Genomic DNA, 8,281 nt, shown 5'->3' with positions numbered 1-8,281 from the left:
TAGTTTCTATGGAAACCATGGTTCTGTGGATTCCCCAGGGGCCCTGGGGCCAAGGAGGCTCTGCAGAATGGATTTTCCATGCCTCAGAACTCGCCCTGGGTGCAGAGAGGTCTCTGACAGTTTCCTGGGTGATGGTACCTTTTGCTCCATCAACCAGGACACGCACAACATCTTGGCCCCTGCTGCACCAGCGGCAGGAGAGCGAGGGTAGGATGCGCCTCCCCCAGCCACACAGGCTTACGTGACTTCCTGAAGGCATCACACAGTCCTCAAGGGTAACAGCCACCATGACAGGCAGGATGGCAGACAGGACGATGGAAGGTCTGGTCCACAGATCCAAGGACGGGAACTAAGGCGTCTCCTGGAGAGCCTGTGCTGGGTCCCCAGAGCGCCAGGTTCACCACTACATGGACACCTCAGGTGCTCAGATCAGTTCAGTTCAGCTGCTCAGTCATGTCCAACTCTTTGCAACCCCATGGACTGCAGCAGGCCAGGCCTCCCTGTTCATCACCAACTTCCGGAGTTTGCTCAAACTCCTGTCCATTAGTCGGTGATGCCATCCAATCATCTCATCCTCTGTCATCCCTTTCTCCTCCTGCCCTCAATCCTTCCCAGCATCAGGGTCTTTTCTAATGAGTCCACTCTTCACATCAGGTGGCCCAAGTATTGGAGTTTAAGCTTCCCCATCAGTCCTTCCAGTGAATATTCAGGACTGATCTCCTTTAGGATGGACGGGTTGGCTCTCCTTGCAGTCCAAGGGACTCTCAAGAGTCTTCTCCAACACCACAGTTCAAAAGCATCAATTCTTCGGCACTCAGCTTTGTTTATGGTCCAGTTCTCTGATCAGGGGACTGAAAGTGCCACGTGGGGAAGATGCCGGGGCTACTTCGTCAGCATCACGGCAGGGACTGGAGGGAAGGCCACCCAAGGTGACTTTGGTTTCCAAGTCCTTGAGAGTCATGACATTCTAGCTGAAAGGGCACATGTGGAAGCAAGTGATTTTTTTTTTTTGCACACCTGTGTCCTGCGCTCACATGAGTAAAACTGAGCTGATAGAAGGGACCTTCTGGACCATGGAGAGCCTCCAGGCTCCCCGAGCCCACACTGATTCCAGGAAGAACTAGAAATACAGTCACACCCTGTGTTTTTAGGTCAGCTCACTGAGGCGACTCTAGACCTGGCCAGCCCTCGAAGGACACAATCTTAATTTCAATACAATTTCCAATGATCCCGTGGCTTTCACACTTGGTGCAGCAAAATCACCTATGGATTTCTGTAAACAGGCCTATGAATTACACCTCCTACCTTCTGACCAGAATTTTCCAGGGTGAAGCCTGAGTACAGGTATATAAATCTTCTCCGATGACCCTGAGGCCCAGTGGAGCCGGGGAGTCCCTGATCTCATCTGAATCATCCTCGGCAACGCCCCGCGGGGCCCCAGGCTGTCCCTGGTGGACTCAGATCCCTGACTTGTCTGTGAGGTCGTCAGGCGGACCTGCACCCTCAGCACAGGGTAGAAGGCGGTGCTGGGGTCTCTCTAGCACAGTGGGGGCTGGGCAGGACCAGAGACAGAGCAGGGGTCTGCGAGGAGGCAGCTCAGGGCTAGAAGGGGGTACTGAGGAGCCCAAGATATACAGGGAGAAGGAGCGGGGCGGTGGTCTCGTGGGCTGTAACCTGCACTCTGAAAGCCATGTCTTACTTTCTCTTTCGAGGTGGTACTGGATAGAACTGACCCTGCAGGTGCAGTCAGGGCCCATCTGAAGGCACCCTGTGCGATGAGTCCAGGCTGCTCCCGCCTTCCCTGCGGGAGCCTCCCTCCTCAGTCTGGATGACCACGTGCCTGGGGGGCCGGCAGGTGCACAGTGCTGGGGCACGTGACCCCGAGCGGACAGGCTGCGAGCCCCAAAGGGGGGGGCGGGGGGAGGGTCTGGTCCTCTCCTGTCTCTCCCTCTAGGGTGGGATCCACAGGCACAGAGCGTGTCCCCGCCCGACTGCGTCTGGGTGCGCACCACCCCGGGCTGATGCCACCCGCGTCAGAGTCACAGAGACCCGGGCGGCCCAGTGGTGCCACAGCCCACAGCCCTCCTGCCGCGTCCCAGGCAGCCCACCACACCACAGCCCGAGTCCTGGGGTGGGGAGTGGGGGTGGTAGTTAGGCCGGGAGGGCCTGAGGCAGGCGAAGAGCCTGAGGCAGGGGAAGCTGGCCAGTGACCCTGAAAAGCAGCAGCCCCGCGGCTCACAGGAGGCGCGGCCCACGGCAGGGGCAGGGGGACACCAGCCACACTCCCCTCCTGGATGGAGGCGGCGCCAGCCGGAGGGCTGCGGACCCTTCTGTGCAGACCAATCTCCCCCGGCCCCACGCTCCTGACCCCCACACCCCTTGGTCCCCGGGACCGATGAGGACTTTTGCTGCAAGAAACTTCGCAAGGAAGGGCAATTTCCACCCCCCACCCGCAAAGGTCTGAGAAGGTCGGGGCAGAGCCAAGCTGATAAACAACAGCTTTGTAACAATTCTGGAAGGAGTGAAAGGGCGAGAGAGAAGGGGATGAAGGGATTTGCTCAAAGTTTGAGGCGCTGCCTGAAAACACCACATCTGCCGCAGAGACTGCCTGGAGCTGCCCTCTGCCCCAGGGATTAATTTCTTTCTGTGTCCTTTGGCTCAAGGGGGCTTCCCTGGTGGCTCAGACAGTAAAGAATTTGCCTGCAATGCAGAAGACGCGCGGGCTGGATCCCCGGGTTCCGGAAGATCCCCTGGACACACTACTCACGATTTTTCTTAGTCTGAGCGGTAAGAACAGCGACTTCGCCCTGTAGCCACCCCCTGAAAACGTCCACGTGACCCTGAGACTGAGGGTGGGGGCGCCTTCTCGTTTCTACGACCCCCAGGGTCATTCCCTCCTTGACAGGACGACACCGCGGCCCAGTCACTCAGCTGTCTGTCCACGTCCCCCCGAATGCCCAGTCCAGCCTCTTCCCGAGAGGCGCCTGCCTGGGGCAGGACCGGAGCTCACCCAAGACCACCCCGCACGGGAGGGCGGCCCCCACTAGGGGGCGTCTGTGCGGCCGACGGCGGCGGCTCTGCGGTGGTTCCGCCTCAGGAAGGAGGCGAGCGCAGAGCCGCCGGGCGCTCCACCTCCCAGCACCGCCCTCTCGGGCTTTTCCCGGTTTTCAGCCAGGACTTGCGCTCGCTGAGCGGAGGCCGGCTCCCGACGGGCGGGGCCCTTGATCAGAAGGACCACAAGGGCTCTAGGGGCTACAACTTCCTCAGCTTTAAAGCCCCATTAAGTGTTAATTGAATTGTCGCGGCCCCGTGCTGGAACTGTTTTATGAACACATTACCAGAAGTTGAAAGCTTGTAAAACAGAGGCTTCTGAAATAAAAATAAAAGGATACTCAGATCCAGTGCTACTGCCAAGTGGGAGCCGGGGGCCCCGGGGTGGCGGGGTGCACCAAGCGAAGCCCTTTTTTGCTCCGGAGGCTGAGCTGGGGAAGGTCCCACCCTGGGGGACCCAGGGAACTGCTTCTCAAATCAGCCCAGCGCACTGGCCTTCCCAAAGATGGTCAGTATTTCTCAGTGGTCAGTGATGGCTTCCCTGGTGGCTCAGCTGGTAAAGAAATCCACCTGCAACGTGGGAGACCTGTGTTCCAGCTATGGGTTGGGAAGATCCCCTGGAGAAAGGAACGGCAGCCCACTCCAGTGTTGCGGCCTGGAGAATTCCATGGACTGTACAGTCCATGGGGTCCCAAAGAGTCGGAATCGACTGAGCGACTTTCACTTCCCTTTGACCCTCTGACCCCTGCCTGCTTCCCACACCTCATTCTCACAAAAGGGAAACAGTCCCTTAGGAGCCATGGGCCTCCTACTTGAGGTCCTCGTGAGGACAGTTTACAGATTGCTTCACAAGGTGCCACGAAGAGCCAATTAGATAAAAAGAAACAAAGGTGCTAAGCGGAGATTGATGTGGGACAAGAAATCTCAGCTCTAGAAAGGACGAAGGCAGGAAGCAGGGAGAGCCAGCGCCCGGGACCAGGACACTGGACAGAGGGACCTACAGTCCTCCAGGTCCCAGGTCCCAGCCCCCACGCGGTGGCCTCAGGGGGAAGCAGCAGGAGGGTCACCCGTCCGGGGGTGAGCATCCGTGCTCTGCCTTCGCTGGACCTTGCCTGATGCCCAGAGCTCAGAGCAGGACAGGGGTGGCCAGGAAACCACATGAATCCACAGGGCAGGGCCGGGAGCTTCAGGGGGAGGCTCTTCCCAGCTGCTGTGTGAGGACCAGGGAATAAGAGACAGAGGGCTCCTCCTCCTCAAGGGAGCCCCACCTGTGTGTCTCCAAGCAGGGGGGACACACTGTGAGCTGTCCCAGCCGTGCTCTGACGCAGGTGGGGGGCGGCTAGCTGCAGGTGGGGACCCCTAGACATTGGTGGAGGGGGCCTTCGACTATGGAGGGAGGGGGGCCCTTAGACTATGGAGGGAGGGGGGGCCTTAGACTATGGAGGGAGGGGTCCCCCTCAGACTATGGAAGGAGGAGCCTTAGACTATGGAGGGAGGGGTCCCCCTTAGACTATGGAGAGAGGGGGGCCTTAGACTATGGAGGGAGGGGGGGCCTCAGACTATGGAGGGAGGGGGGGCCTTAGACTATGGAAGGAGGGGTCCCCCTCAGACTATGGAAGGAGGAGCCTTAGACTATGGAGGGAGGGGTCCCCCTTAGACTATGGAGAGAGGGGGGCCTTAGACTATGGAGGGAGGGGGGGCCTTAGACCATGGAGGGAGGGGTCCCCCTCAGACTATGGAAGGAGGAGCCTTAGACTATGGAGGGAGGGGTCCCCCTTAGACTATGGAGAGAGGGGTCCCCCTCAGACTATGGAAGGAGGAGCCTTAGACTATGGAGGGAGGGGTCCCCCTTAGACTATGGAGAGAGGGGGGCCTTAGACTATGAAGGGAGGGGTCCCCCTTAGACTATGGAGGGAGGGGCCTTAGATTCGGGTGGGAGGGGCCTTAGCCGCGGGTGGGAGAAACCCGGGAAGGCGCAGAGAGGGGACACTGTGACCCTCGCACCAGGTGGGAGAGGAGCAGGGTCTGTCTAGACAAGGGCCACGGCGTGGCTTGGGGTCCTGAGCTTCCAGACAAAAGCAGACATATCTTGGCCCCCAACAGGAGAAGAGGAAATACCTGACTTAGAGCTTTCCCTGTAGTTATGGGCGATGAGGGTCTCCTCAAGGGGCCTTGGCTCTGAAAAGCTCTGCAGCAGGAGGCACGTTGGAGGCTGATGCGGACTTAACCCCGCGTGGAGCCCTCCCAAGACCAGGGTCTGGTCCCTGCTCCCAGCCCCGGGCATCGTTCCCGCAGAGCCCTGGGCTCCAGGGCGGGCAAGGGCGGAGCAGGCCTGGGAAGGTGCCAGGGAAGGTGGAGCCTCCAGCTGATTTCAGGGTAGATTTCCTCCGTGATTAGCTTTTATCTCACAGCCATTAGGGTAATGTTGCTATTCTTTCCCCGTCACCCCTCGCCGGCCTCATCTGCATGTTATGTGAGCACCTCCATTCCTACAGGAGGAGGGTGCTGGAGAAGGAGCAGATGAACCGCCCGGTCCCCGCCATGGGCGGGGGCTCCACAGACTCCAGGGGTGCCGCCAGCCCACCTCAGATGGATGGACTGTGGTGGTCAGCTTCAGACAGAACAACCGCTGTTACCTCAGGCAGGCAGAGAGCGCCCCCGAAAGCCGTGGTTCAGAAGAAAGAGCTCAGGTTTGGGGTCAGGTGTCAGAAAAAGAAATGAGTTCAAATCCCATCCTGAGGGGTGAAGCTAACCCAGTTTCTCAGGCTGGGGGCGGGGGTGATAGCTTCTGTCCCCTTGGCTTTGCAGAGTTGTTTTAAGGATCAACCGAGGGAATGCAGAACAGAGGGAGCTGCCAATTCCAAACACCGGCCATCAGGTGGCAGAATGGTGTGGGGGTTGTGAGCATGAATACTGTGGGCTAGCTGTCTGGTTTGAACCCGAGGTCCACCGCTGGCAGCTGTGTGACCTTGGGTGAGCTGCTTAAGTTCTTGTGCCTCTCATACTAACTTGTAAACTGCAGATAAATGGCACCGGTGTAAAAGGTTTTAGAAGGATAAGTGCGTGATATGCGCAGAGCCTGACCGTACAGGCAGTTCGTGGGTGCCTGCCATCATCCCCAGCCTGTTCCAGAAGAGCAGGGCACCTGTCCCGCAGCCCCATCCTTGGGGAGTTCACAGCTCCAAGAGCCCCATGGATGCAGGGTCCTGCCACTTTCCTTCCTGGAGTTCTGGTGGCCCTAAGATGCTGACACCGAACATACAGCATCTACTCTCAGAAAACCCCAGTGGAGCCAAGACCCTGTGAAAAGCATCTGGAGATGCAAGATGGGAGGACAAGGGATTCTTGAGGACCTGCATCCAAGATACTCTGCCTGGGTTTCCTACAAGTTCAAAGATACAGTTCCCAAGCTCTGGGAATGCCACGGGTAACAACATAGCTAATAAAGGTGGAACAGAGGGGTGAGTTTTTCCAGGCCCACAGAACACTTGCCACTATGGAGTCAGTGCCGTCTAGCTTCCCAAGGGTCAACTCAGGTTGGCCATGTAGGATGTGCCACTGTGGACAAATATGTACGGATATTAGGAAACGTGGGTGGAAATAGTTATGACAATTATCAAAATCTAGGTCAGAGTTTCATCTCAGTCCCAGACCCCAGGCAAAATGGCCCCTGAACACTTACAGTGAGAGGAAAAAGAAAGCCAAACCTCAGCTAAAAATATGCATTTTAACACTAAATTCCAGAGACAGTCCTGTGAGGCAGGGACACCTGCAGCTGTTGCTAAGAGTGTCAGTACATTTCTATAATCTTTCCAAGAAACAAATAGGCACATTCATTAAGAACCATGAAAATATTTATATCTCAGCCCACAATGATTATACTGTTTCCTTCAAAAATTATTAGTGATGCTTTCATGAAATATTTAAATGGAGTTACATAGAAACAGCCTAGAGGAAAACGGTTACATAAATTACAGTGAGGCCACAAAGCATCTGAAATGATGATTTGTGCAAATGTTTAATGACACAGAAACAGTCACCGTATAAAGTCAAGTCAGGGAGCACAGAGCAGGCGCTCACACTGCTGAGGGCACGTCATTCCTGAAGACACGACTTCTGTCAGTGCTCCAGGACAGAAGCCCCCTGTGGGGAGGACCCCCTCACCACCCTTTGGGAATCACCACATTTCCTACAGGGTGCGCGCCTTCCCCAGAGGGAGACTCCCCACGCACCACTCCTGGGAGGGCTGACTAACTCTGTCCTGTTTGGAGCCCCCATGCTCCTCACGGGTCGGCTCTGCAGGGGCAGCCAGGCTTAGGCACCATCATTCTTCACCCAGAGGAATAGAAGTGACCAGTGTGGCGGGTCTGCCAGGCCTGCGGTGGAGACAGGTCTCTGAGACCTCACCCCACCCCACCAGACCATTGCTGTGGGCTGGTCTTCTGCTCATGGCCCACATCACAGGAGTGGACCCTTCCTGCTCTCCTTCGCTGTCTTCTTGACCAGGCCTGCACATCCTCAGGGAAACAGAGAGGAAAGTGTGCCTGGTTTAGATTCACCAGGTGACCTGACCAGGCCTGCACATCCCCAGGGAAATAGAGAGGAAAGTGTGTCTGGTTTAGATTCACCAGGTGACCTGACCAGGCCTGCACATCCCCAGGGAAATAGAGAGGAAAGTGTGTCTGGTTTAGATTCACCAGGTGACCTGACCAGGCCTGCACATCCCCAGGGAAATAGAGAGGAAAGCGTGCCTGGTTTAGATTCACCAGGTGACCTGACCATGCCTGCACATACCCAGGGAAATCGAGAGGAAACCGTGCCTGGTTTAGATTCACCAGGTGACCTGACCAGGCCTGCACATCCCCAGGGAAATAGAGAGGAAAGTGTGTCTGGTTCAGATTCACCAGGTGACCTGACCAGGCCTGCACATCCCCAGGGAAACAGAGAGAAAAGTGTGTCTGGTTCAGATTCACCGGATGACTTCTGACAAAGACTATTTTTTCTGAATTGCACATCCTCTCACCCATCAGTTTGCTTCTTCCTTATAACTCTTTATATAAACGCTTTATATAAACCTCGGTTATCATAGAAGAGATACACATATATTGAGGAGTTATTTAATGACTATTTCATCAGGTATTTCATGAGATTTTGTGATCAACATGCTCAAACTCACTGAAAACACCACCTTGAGATCTGTGGCCATATCCAGCCATATCTCAGAAACTGC

General features: G+C 56.4%; 1 long non-coding RNA gene across 2 annotated transcripts; it reads left to right on the top strand.

Annotated features, from left to right (window-relative positions):
* The first annotated feature begins 85 nt into the window (after positions 1-85).
* LOC145527343 (uncharacterized) lies at positions 86-3,395 on the top strand. 2 transcript variants are annotated; one of them, XR_014069694.1, is made up of 5 exons: positions 86-207; positions 1,152-1,344; positions 1,713-1,855; positions 2,664-2,787; positions 2,906-3,395. It is a non-coding gene; the product is annotated as an uncharacterized LOC145527343 (long non-coding RNA). The 2 variants fall into 2 exon arrangements; XR_014069695.1 differs by lacking the exon at positions 86-207 and having other exon boundaries at positions 1,255-1,513.
* Positions 3,396-8,281: the final 4,886 nt, after the last annotated feature.

The sequence above is a fragment of the Giraffa tippelskirchi genome, chromosome 11 (assembly GCF_054371585.1).
Source record: "Giraffa tippelskirchi isolate mGirTip1 chromosome 11, T2T-mGirTip1v1.2.pri, whole genome shotgun sequence".
NCBI lineage: Eukaryota > Metazoa > Chordata > Mammalia > Artiodactyla > Giraffidae > Giraffa > Giraffa tippelskirchi.
The sequence above is the reverse complement of the archived record's forward strand: the minus strand, read 5'-3'. Positions and strand labels throughout refer to the sequence as shown.